Consider the following 24,701-nt stretch of genomic DNA (forward strand, 5'->3'; position numbering starts at 1 on the left):
ATGTACATTGTATATATACACACACTTTAGCAGATATATCTTAATATATGTCTTATTCCCCCGAAATAACAACTGGAATAAGATACACCAAACAGCAATTATGAAGGAATAGAAATACGTCATGTAGAGGGAAACTACAAATGATTTATGACTCACTGAAATGAGTAAGTCATTCTATTCATATGGAAATATAAAACAAGAAGTGCTCAATATTTGGTGATCAACTTAAAAGTTTATTCTTGTTTACTTAAATAAAATAGTGTGGTAGCTAATCTTTGTTGTCAACTTGACATACCTAAGAAAAGGGAACCTCAGTTGAAAAATTGCCTCCACCATGGGCCTGGAAAGATGGCTTAGCAGTTGAGGGCACTTATTGCTCTTGCAGAGTTTGTTCCCAGCACATATATGGTGGCTCAAAACCATCCAGAACTGTAGTTCCTGGGGATCCAACTCCCTTTTCTGTTCTCCTCTGACAACAGGCACAAGCACATACATGTGTGCAGTTAGTATACTCATACACATAAAATAAATCTTTAAAAAAATTGCCTTCATTACATTAGTCCATGCCAGTATCTGTGGGGCAGCCTCTTGATTGCTGATTAATGTAGGAGGCCTAGCCCACTAGGCAGGTGGGCCTGGGCTGTATAAAAAAAGCAAGCCGAACATGAGCCAGTAAGCAGCATTCCTCTATGGTCTCTGCTTCAGGCTCCTGCCTTGAGTTCCTGACTTAGCTTCCCTCAGTGACGGACTATATATACCCTGTAAGCTGAAATGAACCCTTTCCTCCTCAAGTTGCTTTTGGGCATGGTGTTTATCACGGTAACAGAAAGCAAACCAGGACCATGGGAAAGAAGAGTTAAAATTGTATTGCTTTCCATGTAGAAAAGCTGAGGTTCCCAATAGTTCATCTGCTTCAAATATGTTCATGTGTTACCAGCCACCCTTCAAAGACTCAAGGGATTGTTGCCATTAACCAGGATTTCCAGGAAATCAAGATTTGATTTAAATTGAGAGATGTAAGATTTTATGAGTCCAAAGATTTAAAAGTTATTACAATAAATGCTGACTAATCCCTTAGAGAAATCAGCCTAGGATTAGATTATGTTCCTAGGATAAGTCAGAAATGCTCAAGAAAATTGGAGAAAATACCACGCATGTATTAAAATCTTCATTTTACCTAGGGAATAGAAATAACACTATATTTGTGTTGGTATTTTTTTTTATTATTTTTGACTCTCATTTGCAAAATTTACTGCTTGGTTTAAAGATACAACACACGAGAGCACACTGGATAGTTCATTGCTTTTCAGGAAGGAACCACTGCTTACATCATAGAGGGACACAATACATGCACGCACACACACATGCACAAACACACACCTAGAAATAGATATTTTTAAAAAGGAAAAAAATATTGAGAATTCCAAGGAACTTTTGCTTATGTTGGTTCAGTGAATAGTTACCCTGATAGAAATGAAGACTGATAAATTTTCTGAATACAAAAACAGCTTCTGAAAAATTCAACTACATATAGTCATTCTTAATTTTTTTTAAAAAAGGGAAAGTTAAAAAAGGTAAGTAGCTGTTTGTTTCTGAAAGCAGTTTTGGACTCAGACATGTGAATGCCACAGTGAGAACCAGGGCCCTGGGCCCTGTCCGTCTCTGTCACCAACCAGCCAGATCATTTAATAAGGACTCAGTTTTCTCTTCTTAAAACCTGAAATGCTTAAATGCTTAAACCAGTAGTGGGCTGGAGGTCAATAGCAGAATTCAAGCTTATTCTGCACAGGACCCCAAGTGGGGGGCCCCCAGCACTGCAAAGACCAAAGAAAAGAATGTACATTACCAACCGTCCTGTAGGCTTGGTCAGTGTTTAGTGAAATAACATGTGCAGTGCTGCATAGTTCCAGGGAAGACTCAACAACCAGGAGCTTTGTGTTCAGGATCTCATGTACTCCAGGCTGACCTCAAACATCCTGTGTAGCCAAGGATGATCTTGGGTTTCTGATGGTCCTGCCTCCACCCCCAGAGTGCTGAGATTATAGCCATAACCCACAATACCCACTTGATAGATAAGAGAGGCTAGGGCTTCACGCATGCTGTGCCAGCTGAGCCACATCCCCACCTTAAGATGGGCTGTGCATCTGACAGAGAAGTCCAGTTTGTTGTTATAATTAGGTTGGGGATTAGTAATTATCTGGGTGCTATTTCATCATTCCAGTGGTACGAACCAAACCTATTCACCTACCACCATGGTTTCGTCCTGTTTCTGCATAAGCTATACTTTTTAAAATGCCAGCTTCTAAAATGAATGGGACTGAGGGAGAAAAAAGAAATAACATTTGCTATTTAATACTTTATACTGTTGGGATGTTTTGATGGATTAAAGAGAAACTGACGGTTAGACACAGTGATGTTCTCACCTGTAATGTCAGCACTGGTGAATAGGAAGCCAGCCTTGGCTACCTAGACACTGTTACACATATATGAAAATAAAATCAGGCCGGGAAGGGGGCTCAGCTGTGAAAGTGCCTGAGGGTCTGAGTTCAGATCTCCAGAATTCATGTAAAATCCTGGTCATTGTGATCTCGATCTTAATCCCAGCTGTGGCAAGACAGGAGGTAGACATAGAGGGGTTCTCGGAAGCTCAGGGCCAGCTAGCCCAGCATATGTGTCAAAGTTCCAAGTCAATAAGAGAGCCTACCTCAAACAAGATGGAAGGTGCCTGAGGACACACTCACACTGTTCTCTGACATCCACACATGCACACTACCCACAGACACATATATACCCAACACCCAGGCAAAACCAAGTGAGAGACATATTATTCACATTGTTTAGTTTTAAATTTAAAAGTCTATTTTCAAAGAATGACTTACTGGACCTGGGTCAGTGAACAATGCCTGAGGAATGACACTCAAAGTTGATCTCACGCACACATTCACTGCCATACACATGTGCGCGCGCGCGCGCACACACACACACACACACACACACACACACTCACTCTTACACACGTGCATGTGTGCACACACAGGCACAGTGGGGTGGTAGTGGCCTGAAGCTGAGGGGAGGAGAGAAGACAGCACAGATCTGCTATCCAATGAGTGAGGCTTCAGTAAACTCCAGTGAGCAAGATGCAGAGGCCCATTTTATGGCATTTTATCTATAGTTGAAAACACAAGCACTGTGCCCTGGAAATCTGCTGAGAAACTGCCCTCCTGTACCCTTCCTACAACTAAAGACCACATAAGGCTATGCCCTATGCTGTTTCTGAACATTCCAGACAGCTGCACTGTTGCTGGGAAGTGAAAGGCAAGCCAGCCTGGTGAGGACCAGTCAAGGGTATGGTCTTAGTGGCCAGGCAGAGGTGATGGGAGAAGACCAACAGTTTCCGCTGTGTGGGGTCAGCTTGAGGCACCAGCAGATAAACATCTCAACAGGCTGTGAATCACTGAAATGAGGCCTGCACATCTGAGAGGCACCTTCTCCATCTTCAAAGCAAAAGGAGATATTTGCTCCCATCTGACTTGTTGTGAGAGAAATCTGCAAGAGTCAGGAAACACCAGATTTGGAAGCCAACAGTGAAATCAAACACTAGCCACTTTTGGGTGAAGAGCCTGAAGCCGACCTTGCCAGGGCCTCCAGATGTTTCCTCTCACTTTACCTCATCTCTTCGGTTTTATCTGCGTTGCACCCATGCCAACTTCTTCTCCTCAACCAATGGTCCCACAGATGTCTTTAGATGAGCCAGAGGAAGGATGTGTTGACAGCAGCCATCATCACATCCAAGTAGAGTCTGCTTAGCCACAAGTGAGAGACAGGGCCTTATCTGTCCTCACCTCACTTAACGATACTTCCAGGCCATCTCTAGAAGGTGTTTGTGTGCCCATGACAATGACCTTTCTCAAGCCATGGTGTGCAAAAATAATTTTCCCAGCGGACAGAAGATTTTCGTGCTGGCGCCAGCCAGATGTTTTGTAGATACCAGGTTGTCATGTTGGCCTGCGATGAGCGGAAGTCAGTTTCTTCTGCACTGCAAAGGAGCACAATGTTCTCGCTGCCCCGAGGCCAGTTCTGATTGTTATTTTTATTACACTTCAAATAACAGGTTTTTCTGGCATAAAGATTTATCTCAGACCTCAGCATGGCCGTGTTCACAGAGCCGCAGCTAAGATGATGGATTTATTCTGACTGGAATCCTCTGACTAATTTGCTTTAGATGAAGAACACTTGGAAAACGCATAACAGTGTTCCCCAGAACTTCCATCTGCCCTAAAACTGCAGCAGCAAATGTGATGCTGAAGATTTAATTTTTTTCACTATGGAGTGACGGGTAGGCTTTCTCGTTTGTCATGCAGATAGCTTAAATAGTAGATGACACATAAATTCAGTTGTATTTCTTTCTCCCTTATGCAAAAACTGCACGTGTGTGTGTGTGTGTGTGTGTGTGTGTGTGTGTGTGTGTGTGTGTGTGTGTGTGTGTGTATAGGAGCAGAGGTGCACATATCACACGTGTGGAAGTGAGAGGGATAGCTTGGGGGTCAGTCCTCCCGCTCCACCGTTTGAAGCAGGGTCTCTGGCCTGCTGATACATATGCCAGGCTGGCAGAATGTGACCTTGGGGACCTTCCCATCTCTGCTCCCCGCCTCCTTGTAGCTGAGATTGCTGACACTCGCACTCTGTCCCCATTTTACACTGGTTCTGGGGATTTGAACTCACGGCCTTGTGTTTGCATGGCACGTGCTTTTACTCTCTGAGCCATCTCCCCAGGCCTCCTTTATGTTACTCTAGTTTTAAAACACCTCTCATTAAGATGGGGACAGTGGAGGTTCCCATCACTTCACTCTTTATGAGTAATAGTGGTTTCACTCTTGGTGTCTTGGAAGCCGAGAGAGCCCAGTCTGTTGGAGGCATCTGGATTTGACTGTTAGAGCACTCGTGATGGGACGTGACAACTGGCTGATCAAAACAGGAGAAATCTGTATTCTCACAATTCTGCAACCTGAAAGTCCAGCATCAGGGTGACAGAAAGACTGTTTTCTGATGGGGCCTCTCCTGTGGCTTGCAGCTCATGGTCTCTCTGTGGCCTCATGTGGTCTTTCTTCTGTGCACACAGTTAGTGCCTCACCCTTTTCTGAGGTCTTTAACCTTATTGGACCAGGGTCTGCCCTTCTGTACTCTTTTAATCTCAACTACCATCGTAAGGACCCTGTCTCTCCATACAGTGTGTAAATTTTGGGTAGGAAAGGATTTTGTCTATAGCAAGGTGCATAGTGGTAACTTACTGCAATGCGAAAATGAAAACGTGCTTGTGGGGTTCTGATAGTGGTGGAGGAAGAGGGGAGAGAAATTCTTGTTCCAGGTGACTGAGGACAGGCAGTTATTGGAATTTTACACATGGGACAGAGGAGTTAAGGGATAGCTCTGTTCTTTCTGTCAGAAGAAGCTGTGGAGAGGCCCCAGGTCTACTTGACTGAAGAATCCGGGGCAGGGAAGTGAGGTAAAGAGCAGAAGATACTCCGCTCACCACTTGGGGACTGAGAACCCAGATTGAACCTTCCTTTAGGACTCGGTGATCTTGGCGATCAAAGGGATCCATCAATCTACTTTTAGGCACTGGAGCATAGCATAGAAACGTTTTTTGGATGTTATTATTTCCATCTGGTTACCTGCACAAAATCATAGTTATGCCAAAGTCTCTCTCTTTCCCTCCCTCTCTCTGTCTGTCCACATGTACACTGTGGCACATTTGGGGTGCTCAGAGGACAGCTTATAGGTGTTGGTTCTCTTCTTCACCACACAAGTCCAGGAGACCAGGCTTGGGTTGTCAGGCCTGGATGTGAGGGCTGTACCACTCATCCGTCGCTCCAGCTCCCATGGTCTCTCTTAAATAAAGTAGATTGTTTCACTGGGATCAATTTGATGGGACGAAACTAGAGATGTTTGCTCTTTCTTCTACACACTGGAGGCATGTGCTGCTTTAAATACCATAGAAGCAAAAATGTAAAGCTCTCAAAATAGCCCATACATAAGCGCAGCAGTAACGTAAACCCCCGTAGGAATGAAACCACTGGGAAGCTAACAGCTTACCCAGGACCCATGTCTGGAAAGTCCAGTGACTTTGGAGTCCAGATTAGCGCTGTCACTCTGAGGGGAAGGTTTTACGTGAGTGGCTTCTGTGGCCATTTGTCTATAAGGATTTTCTTCCCTAGAGTTTCTCTGGACATTTCTGTCAAGGAGCCCAGAACTGACCTTTTGCTGAAAGAAAGTCTTGTGGATGGAGCCACCTGAGAAAATAGGTCCCATAGTGAGATAAATAAGAAATGCTGCTAACCCTGAACATCTGCTCCTGCTGTTAATGGGTAAAGACTTTTTAGTTCTTTTCTTCAGGAGAAGAATTCAGTTTGGAGACAGACAGTGTGAGCAGAAAGTTATTTAGCAAAGTAAAACAACAGACTAGCATGCTCTTGATCGACGTTGGGGCAGGCTAGCTCCTGAAGGCAGGGATAGCCCCCTGTTGGGTTCTGCACTGTGCTTTTTAAACAAATATTCTATGATTTGTTTGGCATTAACATGAATATTTATGAGGTGGTTGGCATTAATGTGGGGTAAGGTAACCCCCTTTCCTTCCAAAATCATGGTAAACCAGATCTCCCTTTCAGGGTATTTCTTTCTAGGGGCCTCTTGAAAGGCCCACAAGGGTGGTCAGAACCTCAGTGTGAGTGATCTTACACCCACACTGTGGAAGTGAAGGAAGCCACTGAAGGCACTGAAGCCACCCCTTGTGGTCTGTACATTGCCGTGTCATTGTGTTGCCTGTCAACCTGTAGACTCTCATGCTTTTCCCTAGGGGATCCTTTCTGCACTTAACCCAGTTTCTTCCTGACTCTGTTGCTACAAGGGGACATGTATAAAAATTGGGTCACATACCCCACTCAGTCTGCCCAATATCATCAAAGGAAGTTATAAGATTTTAAAGGACTTCATTAAATCTGTATTCAGAAACTATCATTTGGACATTATTGTCCTTATTTATTCAATGTGTATAAATCCCTTGCCTGCATCTGTCTGTGCACCACATGCTTGCTTGGGAACCAAACCTGGGTCATCTGTAAGAGCAACAAATGCTCTTTACCACTGAGACATTTATCCAGTCTGCTCTGCCCCCCTCCCTGCTCCCATTTTTTGGCACAAGGCCTCACTAATTATCTCAGACTGGCCTCAAACTTACTATGTACCCTAGGCTGGCTTCAAATTCAATGTGTAGGCCAGACTGGCCTTGAACTCACAATGCTTTCACCTTGTCTTCCAGAGGGTTGAGATTACAGGCATGAGACACCACATCCAACTATTTTCCTTTACTTATTATGAATTTTTTTTTTTCGGGAACTACATTCTCATTCCCTAGACTCTGAAGTGAAGAGGCTCTGTGTCTTAAATTGTCCAGATCCATGCTACCACCTTTAAGCAAGGATGTAGGAACAACTTGGTCTTGCAGATAGCTGGCTTCTCAAGGGGATAGTCTGCCTCCTCACCTTCCGTGGATTCCCCCTGATGCTCTGTGCTTAGCACGGGGCGGGTGTTCTGTGAGCATACTTGGCTGTGAAGTCAAGCGTTAATATAGCTGAGCTATTTGTCCTCCTTGGTCCGCACTGGGAGCCATCCCTGCCAAAAAGGCCAATGATGTTAAGGTCTACAATTAGACCTTCACATTACGCCAGGCACTCTGTGTCCCCACTGTCAGGGCGTCCCCACAATGACGTGTTAACAGTTGCCAGTCTCATGGGGCCTGAACTCAGCTGATGAGGACACTAATTTCACTCTATTTTTATTCCTGGCAGAGGAAAATCCAGCATCATTGAAGCGACTTTCAGAGTTGTCATTTTGTAACTCAAGAAAGAGGTCCACCCCCCTTCCCCCTTATTTTGTAAGTAGTGTGTTGGAGGTTAAATACTAAAATTGAAAGGTCTGTCTGTAAATTCAAGCAAATGCAGTCTGAGTAATTGGAAAGGGCGATGTAGTTTCCTCTCACTTGTGGAGAACTTCTGATGTCAGGAATTACTGTCTCTAGTGTCTGTCTCCCATGTTATCTTCACAAAATGGCAAAGCTATTATTGTATTATTATATATATTATGATATATATTATTATATATATATATATCCCATTTTAAAGATGAGAGAGTTAAGTTCATAGAGGGAAACTAGCTTGCTCAGTGTCCTAAAAATGGTGTTGAATGAACTTACAGAAGCTGGAGCTAAACTCATGCCCAGTAGACCAAACCAAAATGGAGTGACTTCTGTCTAAGGGAGAGAGAAAGATACTGAGGCTGGATGAAGAAAGGGCCAGGGAGCAGATCAGACCAGCTTAGCGTAGTCAAGTGCCTTGGAATGAGTGGTGAGGGTCAACAGTCTGTGTGTGTGTCAATCACCTTCCTGGCCACCCCGGTGCTGCACTGTGCATGCAGCTGGCTCTGCTGTGTCTTTGGGGTATACCCCACCCCATTGATTATGGTTTCTGCTATATAGATAAAATATGTATTGTCTTCTAGAAAATGCAGATTCTTCTGTTTCCAGCATGTCTCTGTATCACTCTGGCAACTGCACACTCCATAATTTTCCCAAGAGCTTTCATTTTCCATTGCTATTTCTTTTTTGTAAGGTTTCTTTTATTTACTCCGTGTGTGTGTGTGTGTGTGTGTGTGTGTGTGTGTGTGTGTGTGTGTCTGTGTGTGTGTATGTGTGTGTGTGTGTGTGTCTGTGTGTGCGTGCGTGCGCGCGTGCATGTCTATGTACAAGCAGAAGCCAGAAGAGGGCATCAGATCCTTTGAAGCTCAAGTTACAGGCATTTGCAGGTAACCGGCTTGTTACCTGAGGGCTGGGATCTGAACGTGGGTCTTCATGATTGCATAGCAAGTGCTCTTAGCCACTGGCTATCTCCCGTGTCACCCCTGCCTCCCACTGCTCTGTCTTTAGTCAAAGAGCAAAAGTGGACAAGGACTGGAGAGAGTGGTGATCATGGCGACGAGGCAAGCTTACGTCTCTTGTTTTAATGCATGCTGAGTTGGTTGGCTTTTTGGTTGACATGACACAAGATAAGTCATCTGTGAAGAGGGAACCTCTGTTGAAGAGTTGACTTCAGCAGATTGGACTGTGGACAAGTCTGTAGGGCCTTTTCTTGACTAATAGCTGATGTGGGAGGGTCCAGCCCAGTGTAGGTGGTTCTATTCCTTGACGGGTCATCCTGGGAGGTATAAGAAAGCAAACTGAGTAAGTCATGGAAACAAACAGACAAACAAACCCAATAGGCACTGCTCCTCCATGGCCTCTACTGCAGTTCCTGCCTCCAGGTTCCTACCTTGAATTCCTGCTCTGGCTTCCCTTAGTGATAGACTATAAAGCGTAAGCTGAAATAAATCCTTCTCCAAGTTAATTTTAGTCACGATGTTTTACCACAGCAACAGAAAAGCAAACTAGGAATATGCTAACAACAAAGTCTAGCTTGCAATGCAGGGATTCGGGAAGAATGGCTTAGACTCATGGAGGAGAACCTGGCCTCACTCACCCCACACCAGTACTTTAAAGGCCGAATCATTCCAGTGGTGTGTGGAACACTGCACTCAAAGTCGGCTCCCCTCCCTTTGAGACTCTTGGGACTACAGTGGAGTGTGACTTAAATGTTCAACTCTACAGCTTTCTGTAAAACTTGCAGCCAAGAGCAGCTTGGCTTCATTCCATTTCCCCTGAATTCCTAACTCTAAACCTTGTAGTCCTGAGCCAGGGAGTTTCAATGGCTGCTGGGCACACAAGCTATTAAAGACCTGGACCTGGAGCCCATGTCTATCCCAACAACTGAGTGAGGCCCTACAGAGCCAGAAAGGACAATGAAAACACATCTCAAGACAGTTCCCAACTGGACAGGAACAGGTGAGGGTCCAACTGAAACCTGGTTGAATAGGCAGCCTGGGAGAAAGCTGGTAACTTGAATACTACTGTGACTGCTCAAAAACAGACTGTAGCTGAAAGTTTTCCTGTGTCTCACCTAGTCCTGCAGCTGCTCGGTTTTAAGTAAACACACAGAGACTTACCTTAATTACAAACTGTATGGCCTATGGCTCAGGCTCATTATTAACTAGCTCTTATAACTTAATTCAACCCATTTCTATTAATCTATGTTTTGCCATGTGGCTTCATGGCATTTGCTGTTCCCTCACATCTTGCTTCTCCAAGTGGTGGCTCACAGCTTCTCCCCTGATCCTGCCTTTCTTCTCTCTCTATCACTCTTGGATTTCCCGCCTGGCTCTGTTCCTCCCTGCCATAGGCCAATGCTGCTTTATTTATTAAACAATGGAAGCAACACATATTCACAGCATACAGAAAGACTTCCCATTTTCTGTCTAATCAAAAAGATTAAATTATAATCTAAAATTATATATAACAAAACAGTTATCAAGTAAGAATTACAGTTACAATATCTAATCTATTTGTATTTGGTAAAATTAAAGAAAATATTCTATCATTTATCATCTATGTGTGAGTCTAAAGTTTTATATCTAATTTACCTTTTATCATGACTAAGGAAACCTATATAACTATCTAGTCTTCAACTCCATCAAAGACCCCAGAAGGATATAATATTACCTAAGTAAAAAGGAAGTGTGTTGTAAGCAACTTCCAAAATTCTAGAAATGACAGAGATATCTGACTGCCTGGACAGTCACCCAAAGTTCCTCTGCAACTTTGGGGCATCTGTCTTCAGCCTCCAGGCCTAGAATTTCTGGCAGACTTTTTTGTGAAACAGGAAATTTGAAGGATTGTCTTGCCTATTGGCAAAGCTCATCAGTTGCTTTCCTCTGTGTCCTGCAGAATGTCTGGTAGCATCTTCTGTGGAGCAGGCATTTAAGGACCATCTTGCCTTGTTTTGGCAAAGTTCAGTGGTCACTTTCCTATGGGTCCTGCATGTCCAGTTTATACAACATAGTGTCAAACAGTCCAGGCAAGAGCAGTTTCTTGCCCAAATGGCTAACTTTTGCCACAAAGAAAGCAAACTCCATATGAAATTTCTTCAATGACTATCATCTTTGCTGAAGTAGATTGGTGCTGCTAGGAGCAGACATGTCTCAATGTTCAGAAAAGTCTAAGTTCTTAAAACACTTTAAATGCCATATTCTGTAGGTCTTTGAAGTGTTTGAAGATTATCTATCCATCTGAAATATATCTCTGCATATCAACAAAACCTAACTGACATGACTATAAGTTTGACTATTAAGATGACTATTAAGTTGTATTTCTTAATTATATATTACATTTTTAAATTAGCTACATAAAGATAATACCCTAAACAAGAGTAGAAATATACATACAGTATAATACAATTAACTTTAAATTGTATCAATAAACCAAAATCCATACTAATGTAAAATATGTAAGACTAATAGTTGTTTTTTGTATTAAAGAAGATTCAATAATCTACCCTTTTATCCTATTATTTCTATATCATACAATTCTATACCATACCACCTTTCTTCTTTTAGAAAGAAATTGACTATGACCAATACCAATTTGTAACCAACCCCCTAAACAAAGACAAACATCTATAATCCATTTTTTGGGGGGGATGTGGGCACAGTTTTCTAGGCTACTTCCTGCTGATTGGGGGTCCTGATAGTCTTATGGATTCCCAAAGAAAATTTAGGATTATGATTAAGTCCTGACTGGAGAAGTCTGTGAGGCTGGATCATCTCAGCTAGTAGCCTTGAACCTGTTCTGGATGCAGAACTCAGAGGAAACTTCAACAGAGGCATTTTGAGATGCTGGATCATCTGGGCCATTTGTTTTCATTGGTGTCTGGTCCCCTCATCCTGAAAATATATAAACTTTAAAGGTAACATACACATCTGCATAAATACAAGTACAGATTGTGCCTTGTACACAAGTCAGCCAAAGTTAATTTCTTGTTATGTGTTTGTGCAGGTAAAACATACATCACGTGTCTTTCAGTTCTTTCAGGTTTATGTTTTTATGTCTGTAGTCAGGATTTCATGGGGTTTTCTGGCTAGCTCAGTCAATAAAGCATGAGACTCTTATCTCAGGTCCTAGGTTTGTGCCCCATGTTGAACATCAAATGTAGCTGGAAGTTTTCGTGTGTCCTGCCCAGTCCCGTAGCCACTCAGTCCCAAGTAAACACACAGAGGCTTACATTAATTATGAACTATGTAGTCTATGGCTCAGGCTCATTATTAACTAGCTCTTGTAACTTAATTCAACCAGTTTCTATTAATCTATGTTTTGCCATGTGGCTTCATGGCATTACCCGTTCTCTCACATCTTGCTTCTTCTGGCTGTGGCTCTCAGCTTCTCCCCTGATCCCACCTTCCTTCTCTCTCTATCCCTCTTGGATTTCCCACCTGGCTCCATCCTGCCCTGCCATAGGCCAATGCAGCTTTGTTTGTTAACCAATGGAAGCAACACATACTCTCAACATACAGAAAGACAACCCACAGCAACAGAGTTTCCAAATAGAAACTGTGACTGGAAAGATTCAAGTTAATAATTTAAAAGATTCATGGAAGAAAGAAATATTGACGCAGCAAGGAAAGCAAAGCCATTGCAAGAGCAAATGGGAGAAAGTCAAAGGATGAGGGGCTGGAGACTGTATGCTGACTGGCATGATTTGAGGGATACAAGAAGAATAAAGAAGAGAGATGGAGAAGAGATAATTGATCAAGGAAGAGGAGACGATTTCCCTGAGTCAAGGCTACTAAAGAAAACCAAGGGGCCGATGACAGTGGGCAGCTCCTCTGGCCCTTGCAGTCAGGCCCAATCTGAAAGCAGTGACGGGGACAGCTGCCCCCAGTGACGGTTGTTAGGAATCTGGTGGCTCTCTCACTACCACTGCCTCAGGACCCTAAAGGGTCTTCTCCATCTTGCTTTTGCTACCTGTCAACAAGTCTGTGGCCCAAGTGGGGAAAATCCTGTCAGAGCTATGCTTTTCTTCTTTAGTTCAAATCTGAAAACTACCTGAAGGAATAACTTCCAAAGACGTGACATGTCAGCTATGTGTCACAAAAGGAAGGATTTAAGGTCAGGGAAGTCTCTTGAGCTCCGTAAGGGGCAGGAATTGTTTCCTGGAAGATTAAGTAAAGGAGGACCACCAGCAAGTGTGAAGGGCAGAGTGACTCAGCTCGGGTGCTGGGGTCTGACCCAGCAGTCTGTGTCTCCAGGCAATGACAATCCAGGTGGCTAGACAGACCTGTCCTGGCACAGTGTCCCTTACCACACCCCATAGCTTGCTCAACTCCAGAGTGCCACCCCATAGGGAAGATCCCCGGGCTTCTTGTAAAGTGGACCGGAGGGAGCTGAGAGCTGAACACACAGAGAGCACTGAAGAACGCCAACCCAGGGAACCGAGCAGAAGGGTAGAGAGGCACCCAGCTAAGATGGCTCCTCATTAGTGTTGATTTAGGTTTCAGAGGGAAAGCTGAGCACACACTGAGAGCGGAGGCCAGAGATCAGGGCTACAGGGACCAGGCTCGCAAGGCAGGAGTGGAGAGCCGTGGAGAAGACCCAGGCAGCATCTCAGTCAGTGTTCATGGCTTCTAATGGAGAAGAGGGAGGGCGAGAGAGAGGGTGGATGAGGACAGTGAGGAGGCAGGACAGTGAAGAAGTGAGAGGAAGGAGGGAGAGGGAGAAGAGTGAGGAGGAGGAGGAAGAGGAGGAGGAGCAGGTGAGAGGAGAAGGGAGATGACAGAATAGTGAAGACGAAGGAGGAAGAGTAGGGGCTTCTCCAGATGGACTGGGATGGGATCCTTCTTTGGTCTGTCTGTGCCTCTATCTGGGGTGAATAGATGTTTTTTTTTTCCATCTCCACAGTAAAAGTCATGTAACACATATGCACCAAAGTGCCCCTTCCAACTCAGTTCACTGATTTCACCGTCCTAAATTGTAGACACTCACGTTCCAGTTCTTCATTGTCCAGGTCTGAGGGCAAGCTGCCCATCTTTCATGGAACTTGCTGCTCTGGGCATTGCATGGTTTGGGCATATCATTTTCTTGGTATCTGTCACATCAACACCAAACTTGCATGCACAATGTTCAGAGTCTTCCCTCAACTTCCTGTTGTGAAAAGGGCCCCTTCCTTCTCTGTTAGTTGGTTATTTCAATTATTTATTTAATGGGGAAATAGGTAGTATGGTCCCTTCTCATTGACACATTGAAGCCCTGATGTCCAGTAATTCAGCATGTGTACATAGGACCTTTAGGAAGTAACCAAGTTTAGATGAAGTCAAAGGGTGGTGTCTAATCATACTTGACAGATACCATTATAAGAAAAGGAAGTCTGGGCATAGAAACATCTAGGAAGTCCTTACTGGGACCGTGTAGGTACAGCGAGAAGACAGCCATATGCAAGCCAATAGGAGAGACTTCAGAGAAATCAATCCAGCAATCCCTTGGTCACTTAATTAAACTTTGGGTATAAGCCCCTTCGGGAATTTGAGTCCTAAACATTTCTGGAGGACTTGTACCTCACATCTACTTGGGTAAACATGAACACTAATTCTACAGAGAGGTCCCCAGTGTCAGATGACCCCTTTCCCTGAACTCACTCTCTTTCCCAATGTACTCATGCCATCACAACTGATGCAGTGTGCCGGATCAGATCAGGGCCCACTTAGTAGGGCAGTGAGGGGGCCTTTGCAGGAGCAGGGGCAGCACATAGACAGATACAGACGGGCAGGCAGCATCAGAGAAAGATGTAATGGCAGAAGGGAAGAGGTACTACTGGGGGGAGGGGAGTCCATCTGGGCAGCCATGCGCTTGGCTACAACTTGAAATCTGAATATAAAGGAATTAAAGACATAATTTGCTGGCCACTAAGACCCTCTGCTTTGGTTACTAAGTTTGTGAATCCCATGTTCTTGACCTTTTCTCTCCATGTGGTTGCACTAGTCCAAACATATCCAGTGAACCTTGGGCAGTAATTCCTTTATCCATTCATTTTATATATCGTGGAGCCATCCCCATATGCCAAAGCAATATACTAGGTACTGACTTACGAAGAGTGGCGGGTTTCCAATAGGCAAGCAGATAAGTTCATACCTACATCTGTGTCTATTTTCACTAACCAAATCTCCATTTTAAAAAACTACTTCCTTATCAATGATAATACCAACTATTTATTAAGAAGTTTACATGTACTTTCTAAATGTTTTATTTTTATAGCACTAGGTGAGATGGTTCTATTATCCCCACTATTCTAATTTTACAGATGAGGAAATCACAGCTGAGGGATGATAGCAACCTTTCCTAGGGTCCTAATTAGTAACTGGCTACTCCAGAATTTGAATGCAGCAATGTGTGACTCAGAGTTGAGGCTGTATGGAGCCATAAGAGTGTTTCTGGTTCAAGAAGGATGAGAATTTTTTCTGAATGACAGTAAGTCAGGTCTATATACATATATAATATATATGTATATATACATATGATGTATATATATACACCTTTGATTTAATTTTAATATATACACACACACATACAGACACACACACACAACAGTCAAACCTGACTTCTATGTAGGGATCACGTGGTTTGTTTTCAGAGTCTTATTTTAAAAAATCACTACTGTGATGTTTAGTTTTTAACAGTCAACTTGAATCAGTGTAGAATCCCCCAGGAAGAGAGTCTTACCTGAGGAATTAGCTGGAGCGTGTTGGCCTGTGGTCATGTCTATAAGGGACAGTATTGATTGTTGATTGATGTGGGAAGACCCAGCCCATATGGGGTGGTAGCATTCCCTACAGGGTCCTAAACTGTAAGAAAGGAAATAGCAAACACGTAAGCAGGCCTGCATGCATTTATTCCTTTCTGTTCTTGACTGTGGATGTGATATGATTTGAGCTCCTGCCAGTGTGAATTGTATGCTATGATGGACTGTGACCTGGAATTGTGAACTGGACAAATCCCTGTTTTCCTGAGCATTTTATCACAGAAACAGAAGCGAAGCTAGGACAAATGATTCACCCACATCTGTCTCCCCTGGCGTAGAAATTCCCAGCTCTTTGTCATGTCTTCAATACTTTTTCAGTTTTAGGCATTGTCCAGCGAATTCTGACCATGGAGGGCAAAGGGTTCTCTGTCTTTTACTGTTCACCTCCACCACTCGTGCACCACTTCCTGCACACCCATCTCCCCTCCCCGAGTTGTTGAGTCCCATATTCAGTATAATATTTATGATTTTTATTTGTAATTTATAATTAAAACTCAGTATAATTTATAATTTATTATCTTCTAATTGTGTGAAAACAATTCATGCATCAGTCAGGTGTCCTCACCAGCATTCTCTTCTCTTGGTCAACTTTCTGTTTTCCTGGAGTTAGGCGTTGCCTGGTGTTTTCCCTGACTCTCTATGCACTTACCACCCTTCCATCCTGTCTTGCTCCAGCTGGCCGGCTTTCCTCACCACGTCCAGTCTGGACTGGAGCAGAGCAGACATTCCAGAATGCTCTAAGATCACGGATGTCCCTTTTCAAGTTGGATCTCTTTTTGCCTTGATCCACTTTTCCTTTGTCTTAACAGAGACGCTTCCTAAGCAAAGTGCAGGGAAGAAAAATGTCGAGACTTTGAGTGTCCCAATAAAGTTTTTATTCTCATATCATTTGGTGGTTCTTCTGGGTAGAGAATTCATGTTGGAAGCATGTTTTCTTCAAAATTTTTATTCATTACAGCTACACTCTACTGCAGCATTAAGCTGATTCTTGATCCTTTAAAAGAAACTGGTTTTAGTATTTGAATTATTAATAAATTTTGGATCTTCTCGTAGTCTTTGTGAATTTATTGGCATGTGTCTTATTTTCTTCTACTGCTGCTAGTTCCTTGTGGCCTGTTTATCAAGATACGTAGAATCTTCATGTTTGAGAACTATTTTTAGAGAGTTCCCTTGGTGTTTATCTTTCAGATGCAGACTCTTGGAACAGTCGGCTAGGGTTTCTTGATTCTCACAGTGCAAACAATTTTTAAAATGTATCTTGGTTTAAGGAGATGGCTCGGTGGATAAAGGACTTGCTACACAAGCGTGAGGACCCAAGTTTAGATCCCCAGCACCCACATAAAGCGAGGTACGAAAGTGCATGTCTACACAGCGGCACTCCTGCAGGAAGGTGGGAGGTGGAGACGGGAGAATCCCTGGGACTCATAGGCTCATGAGTCTGGTGTACACAGAGATGAATAACAAAGCACCCTACCTCAAACAAGACTGAAACTCAGGATTGTCCTCTGACCTCCACACATGTGCTGTGGCATGTTCATGTGCACACACACACACACACACACACACACACACATACAATAGAGACACACAGACACACGCACATACACACACAGACACAGCCATACACACAGACACACACATACACACACATACATACACAATTACCTTTCCATCACATTAACAGTATCACTGACCCTAAGTGATGCTTAATGATCATTGTGAGTCTCAGCAGAACAGAGACACATTTGCTTCCTGCACGTATAAGCCTTGGGGTTCAGGTTTATAGCCAGGCTTCTCATATTCCTCAGGGAATCTCAAGGTTCTCAGAGCACTGAGAGGCTTTCTCTGCTAGTTACCCTTTTCCACACAAGGGTTGAGTCTTGCTGCCTTTCAGAGTGACATCCTGTTAATGAGAATTCTCTCCAACCTCCCATGGTTTTCCCTTCAATGACTCATCCATAGCAAACTCAGGATTATCTCTCAGCACAGCAAGACTGAAATTTCCATGATGTAGGTAGTGGTGGCCAAGGAAGGAGGTGATCCATGGCTCTGTCCATCCAGATTCCTGCTGAGTTGGTGGAAGCTTTTCCTGTTGGACCTGCCCTTAGGAAGAATTGCCTGCTGAGGCCCACGCTGATGAGTGGGGGAGACAGGGCTGAGAGGGCGATGGGAAAGGATGTGCAGGAACTGAGGGGAAATCCAGAGGATGAAGGTCAAGTGTGGCAATTGCTGAATTTATGTGGGAATTCTTTGGAATGTGTTTTAGGGGTTATTTACCTCAACCTAAGAGTTAAGATAGAAAAGCTTATGGTTATAGAGCAGAGGAACATTTGAGGCATCTTGTTTACTGAATACAAATGTAAATAGAATATAATCAATAATTAAGTGAATCAAACCTGTTCACTTAATTCTAAAATTGGTAAGAAATAAGACATCTGAGTGGAACCATGTGGAATGTCTGTGAAAAGTTTTAAGAGTTGGTCATATTTTCTACAAATGAGCACCAGAAGCTGTTATGAACATTATTCTTTAATGATGACCCGAGACTCTCCCATCCATTCCCTGGTTACCTTCACCAGCCACCAACACCCAGGGTCTTTGGTGTGAAGCAATATGGAGTTGGCTCATTTCTATGATTTAAAAAAAAAAAGGGAGCAGATGAAGAACAAGTCCAATCCATTCCCAAAGGCTCGCTTAGTCAACGGCCACCTCATGCAGAGCCAATGGGAGTGTTAGTCCTGAGGGATCAGCAATGTGGGTACCTGAACCCGCGTTCTGTGTTCCCTGGAGTCTGGGTCTCAAGGTCTCAGCTGGCTACAGTGCACATCTGTGCCCTTCTCTTCACAAACATGGTCCAGCCAGCCTTGCTCCAGCACCTCCGCCCAGCAGGGTGGGCTCTAACTGCTTCTGGCCAAGAGCATCGGACTGATGCTTTCTAGTCTGTTTGCCCATTTTTGTCCTCAATATGTACAGATAATTTGGGGATCATCAACCCTGTAAGTCACTGGATTGCCATCTCTGCCCCTTGAATGGAGGATAAAGGTGAATGGAAGCTGGGTGAAGGGGGCACATGCGTGTTGTTCCACACTTGAGAGGTAGGTGCAGGAGGATGAGGAATTTGAGGTTAGCTTGGGCTACATGACACTCTTTCTCAAAATAAATCGACCAACTAGGTGAATAGCAGATTTGTGTGTGTGTGTGTGTGTGTGTGTGTGTGTGTGTGTGTGTGTGTGTGTATCTTCCTCTATTGTTATCTACCTTAACTGCCTTGAGACAGAGGGGACAGAGTCTCCCATTGAACTGCAAGCTCTCCATTCTGCTAGGCTGGCCAGCCAGTGAGCCGCCTGTCTCCATTCCACAATGCTGGGGTTGCAGGCACACTCAGCAATGCCTGGCATTTTGCGCATGTGCCAAGGATCAAACTCAGGTCATCATGCTGGCAGAGCAAACTGTCTTACCCACTGAGCCACCTCCCCAGCCTTGAGTGGGAGATTTTAAAGAAATTACTATAAAATGATTGGACAGGGGACTGACTCAAGGAACCCGTGCCAGCAGATTGTCACGAACGCTTGATTTCTGTTATGGGTAAAGCTCTTGCAGGGTGGTGAGAGGTCTCCAAGCTTGGAGCCAGGAAGCTGCTAGCCAAGATTACATTGCATTGCATCCCAGGCTGCCTCCCTTCACTCACACCACCCTCATCGCTTGGGCTTCAGGTCCTTCCGAGCAGAGATAGTATCACCCGAGGACTTGTCTCTGAGTGTGGGCGGGTGTGAGGACTTGACTCTGAGTGTGGGAGGTGTGAGGACCTGTCTGTGTCACTTGTAGGGATCCTGTCCTTGGCCCCCATTTACATGGAAAGTGTGGGCTTTTCTTCTGGTCTCCATCCATGCTGCATGATGGATGTAACAAAGCCTACCAACAGTGCAGTACCTTATTTCACTGGTGTCGTCTTTCTGGAAGATTGCTGTCTGTGAACAACTCTCATGCTATTTTATTGCCCAAGAAAGGTGCTAGCTAAGTCTTTAAACTAGGGTAACTGTCATGTTTCCATTATTTTATATGTTTAATTATAGAAAACATACACACACACACACACACACACACACACACACACACACACCCCACCAAACTGGCACTTACTTTGCTATTTACTAACACTTGGGCTCATGGGTAACAAGAAGCAGGCTGAAAGCCTGGTATCTCTGCCTTCAATTTGTGTCTGTCCCCTATATCCTGAGTCAGATTCTGCCCAGGTGTGTTAATCACTAAGGAATATCTGTCAACTAAATCTACAGCACTCCCTTCAAGACTGAAAATTCAAAACCAAGTAATTATTCTAAACCTGCCGTCTCCTTGAATACCAGGAAGCGGGGAGCCTAGCAGGACACACTGCCCACATGCAGACAATCTTCCACCATGGTGAGACAGCACCCTGGACAGGAGTGACATCTCCCAGGGATGACATATCCTCCAAGTGATGACTGCAACAAGGACTCCTCAAACCCCTTTGAAGAAGCAGAGCTGAACCAGGCCACATCCCCATCAGGACTGCTCGGTCATGTATACTTCTGGTCCCTTGCTCCATCCAGTTCTTCTCTATTTAAGCCCATGTCAGTACCACAAAGATAGCTTGGGGTCATTGGACCCTTTGTCTGCTCCTTCCCTCACTGAATGTTGATTAGAGTTCCATCCTCTGCGTCCACCATTACTCATGTCTTTAATTAGTGTGCTGGGAGACGTCTCTGCGACTGGCCTGTCGGGGGTAATGGGGTCATACCCTCACTTAAAACTCTGGTTACATTGCCCAATGACTGCACGGCAGGAAGCCCTGGCTAACCCCCGAGATACTGAATACTCAAGGAGGGAATTCTCCTGAGGGCAGAGAGGGGTCAGCACGATCTTGTTACATCCCATGCCTGGCCCAGAGCCTGGCACATAGTTGATACTCAATAAATTTTTCTCAGTGGAGGAGAGCAATAGCAAATGTCATTTAATAACTCCCCAGTTCTCAAAAATGTTTCTTTGTTGGATTCTGGCACAGCCCGCATTTATCAGGGGCTCCACCCTTCATGTGTATGAATTTGTTTAACACTCACCATATTCCCGTGGCCTTGTCTGCAAAATCAAGTCCGAAGATTAGAGTTTTCTCAGCAGACAGAGAGAATGTTTGCCGGCTCATCCCCACACTGTATCAGTGTCAAGCTTCCTGGTGAATACTCCAGGTAGGTGGAGTTAAGTTCCTGTGGTCTGATCTTTCAGGACTCATCGCATTTCACTGTCGCAGCCCAAACACAGAACAGTTCTCTGATGGGTAAGGAGCCCCTGGCTTCTCTGGTTCCTGTATACCTCTCTTCTTTCAAAGTGACAAAATGCCAAAAGAAGTTGCTGCAGTTGGGCTCTAAAGTGTCCCCCAAAGGCCCTGTCCTCAGCATGGTGTCACTTGAGGCAGTGGGACATTTAAGAGATGACCCCTAGTGCACAAGTCATTGTGGGAGCCCTTAAAGGGGACTGGGTCCCCTAGTCCCTTTCGGTCTTTATTTCCTGGCTGCTATGAGGTGAGCTGCTTTCTCTGTCGCATGGGGCTCCCAGGTACAGAACTACCACTGGCCCATAAGTAATGGGACCAACTGACCTGGGACTGGAGCCTCCAGAACTGGAAGCCTGCAGGAGGTCCTAGCCTTGGAAAGCTGAGACAGGGGGATTGCCACAAGTTCAAGGCCGGCTTGAGTTATATAGTTATTTCCCAGGGGCAAGGAATGGCCTTGGAATTTAGGGTGAGAACTTGTCTCAAATAAATAAATAAGTAAAATAAAAAATAACAATAAAACTTAATTATACCCCCAAAACAACAACAACAACAACAAAAAGTAATAGCAATAGCAACCCAACAGTAAAAACCAAGGCCAAGTTTGCTGGTTAGTTTTTGTGAAGCTGACAGATTAGATCAATGGAGGAGGGAACCTTGACTGAGGGATTACCTGTGAGGCATTCTGCAGAGTGTTTTCTTTATTGATGATTGATGTGGGAGGGCTCAGCCCACTATGAGCAGTATCACTCCTAGGCAGTAATCGTGGGTTGTATAAGAAAGCAAGCTGAGCAAGCCAAGAAGAACAAGCCAGTGATCAGCACCCTCCATGGTCCTGCCTCGGCGTCTGCTTGAATTTATGCCCTGACGTCTGTCAATGATGAACTGTGATAGAGACGTGTCAGCCAAATAAAACCTTCCCTTTCCAAATTGCTTTTGGTCACAGTGTTTATCACAGCAAAAGAAAGCAACTATGGCAGAAATTGGTACTAAAGACCGGGTTATTGCCGTGGCAGTCCTGATCACATTGTTTGGGGGAGGATTGTGGAAGTGTTTGGAATTTGGTCTGGAAAAGCTATTGTGTACTCAGAGCTTAATGGGCTATTCTGTGGGAGCTTGGGAGGGGTGTGTGTGTGTGTGTGTGTGTGAGAGAGAGAGAGAGAGAGGGAGAGAGAGAGAGAGGGAGAGAGAGAGAGAGAGAGAGAGAGAGAGAGAGAGAGAGAGAGAGAGAGAGAGAGAGAGAGAGAGAGAGAGAGTTGAGAGGAATGCAAGAGGCTTAGCTGGTGAAGTTTCAGAGAGAAGTTTGATAGTCCGCTAGTCCGTTAAAGCCTCTAGCCAGGCCATTCATGGGCTACTTTAAGAATCTCTCGTTTCTGGTTAGCTGGGGTTGGTCAGGGTTTTTTTTTTTTTTTTTTGTCAACTTGATACACTCTAGAGTTACCTGGGAAGAGGGAGCCTCAGCTGAAGAATTGTGCACATTGGATTGGCCTGTGGAGGCACCTGTGGGGCATTTTCTTGATTGCTAACTGATGTAGAAGGGCCCAGCCCACTGTGGGCGGTGCCATCCCTAGGCAGGTGGGCCTGAGCTGTATAAGAAAGGAATCTTACTGTGAGCCAACTGGTAAACCAGTTAGTCATGTTCCTCCATGGTCTCTGCTACAGTTCTTGCCTCTGGGTTCCTGCCTGACTTTCCCCCACAGAAGGACTGTGACCTGAAAGTGCAAAATGAAATAAACCCGCTCTCCCCAAGTTCTTTTTGGTCAGGATGTTTATTAAAATAACAGAAAACTGATCAGAACAGGCCTCCATTGCTCTCCAGGGGCCCACAGCCTGAGCAGGAGGGGTGCTTAATCCTCCTTCCTAGGGAGAATTATCCAGGAGTTTTTTTTTTTTTTTCCTGTCTAAAGTCAACAGGGACTGACCTCTTTGTACACCGCTAAACCCTTTGCTGCAGTCACTACCTGAGCACCTCCGAGCTTCCCCACAGCTACACTAGAGTCTGGTGACCTCGGGAGAGGTCTGGTCGGAGCAGCAGGAGGTAAGCGCTTGGTGGAGTGCAGGGAGGATGCCTGGTCTCCTGGTGTGGTAGGCAGTGCTGATAAAAGGACTTTGAGAGGTCTCCACCTAGAAACTGCCTTTCGGGAGGAAGAGTGACTTTAAACAGATAGTGTGGAGGCAAACGCGTTTTCTAGTTGCTCTTGAGAACCTCAGGATGGAGGGGCGGGGCAGTGACTCTGGATCCTCCTTCTCTTGTCCGCCTCTGCCATCTGCCGGCCACAGCATGAAGTGCTCCTGAATCGCTTCCGGTGGTTCCCGTGAGGAGTTCTATTTTGTTTTATGGGTACAGGGTCTCCCCATGTGGTCCAGAGTGGCTTGGGAAGCCTCATCTTCTTCCTCTTTTGGGGGTTTACAGGAGTGGGCCACCACGCCCAGCTCAGGAAGGAAGTTTTATTCCTGTGTACTTTCTGAACTTGAAATGTGGCTTCCGAGAAAAGTTGTGTCACAGTTCACTAGAATCCAAAATTTAGGAGAGTGAAATACCTGAAGAATCACTTGTCGTTTTTATTCCTTTACTGGAGAGGTAGCATTAAAACTCTGAACACCGTGTTTAAATTCTGACTCTATAAGCTCTTAATTTTCTTTTAGCGGTTATTTATTTGTGTGTGCGTGTGCGCAGGCGTGCACATGTGGAGATTGGAGAACAATTCTCAAGAGTTGGTTCTTTATTTCTACCATGTGGAACTGAACTCACTCAGGTGACAGGCTTGGTGGCATGTGACTTTACCTGCTGAACCATCTCACCGGCTCTCTGTAACTTATCTATGATGCTGGCCAGGAAATGCCACCTCCTGGTCCTCTCTCTCCTCCTCTGTGTCACTGGAGCTTGTGAGAGACACTAAATCTTGCTTCTCTGATGAGCTTGATTCAGATGATGAGAGTTTACAGGTGTTCACCTTGTAATAGCTCACACCCCACCGGCTCTCAGTAAATCCCATGCACCATGCTCTTGGATCTACCTAAGAGTACGGGTGGCCATTAGAATAAGGGACACAGAGCATTCTGGGAGGTATGTATCTGTGCCTGTGCCTGCTGTTTGTGTCACAGAGCTTCCATTTTATCACCGCAGTCAATGCAAACAGTATCAGTCCATGTTCCTGAATCTTTCTTATTGCCTCATGCTAGAGTAATTCACATTCCTTGTGACCACTACCATACACTCTCTGGGCGGTGACTGCTCATTTCTATCTGGGAATATCAGCCTGAATTTCCTGGGTCCTTAAGGGCTAGGACCAGTATATTGTATCATAGTGTCTCACACTATGTTATTCAGCAACTACTCAATACATACTTGTTGAAAGGATCCCTCTCGTGGGTTGCCCTAGGAATCCCAGATCAAGTGGAACAGATATGAACTGTAAAGGAGACTTGACTTAAACGGTAATGGTATGGCTGAGAGTGAAAGTCAAGGCTGGGATGTTTGCGTGCCATAAATACACATAGAGAAGAGTGAAAGAAATAACAGAGAACAAGGCCCACCTTTAATCCAGAGGCAGCCACACGATGAGGGTTTGTTTTGGTGAGACTCAGGGAAGGGTCCCCCTTTGAAGCTGGTCCTCTGTACCTCATCC

This window comes from Peromyscus californicus, unplaced genomic scaffold, assembly GCF_007827085.1.
Source record: "Peromyscus californicus insignis strain IS unplaced genomic scaffold, ASM782708v3 Scaffold_14__1_contigs__length_90479793_seg_2, whole genome shotgun sequence".
NCBI lineage: Eukaryota > Metazoa > Chordata > Mammalia > Rodentia > Cricetidae > Peromyscus > Peromyscus californicus.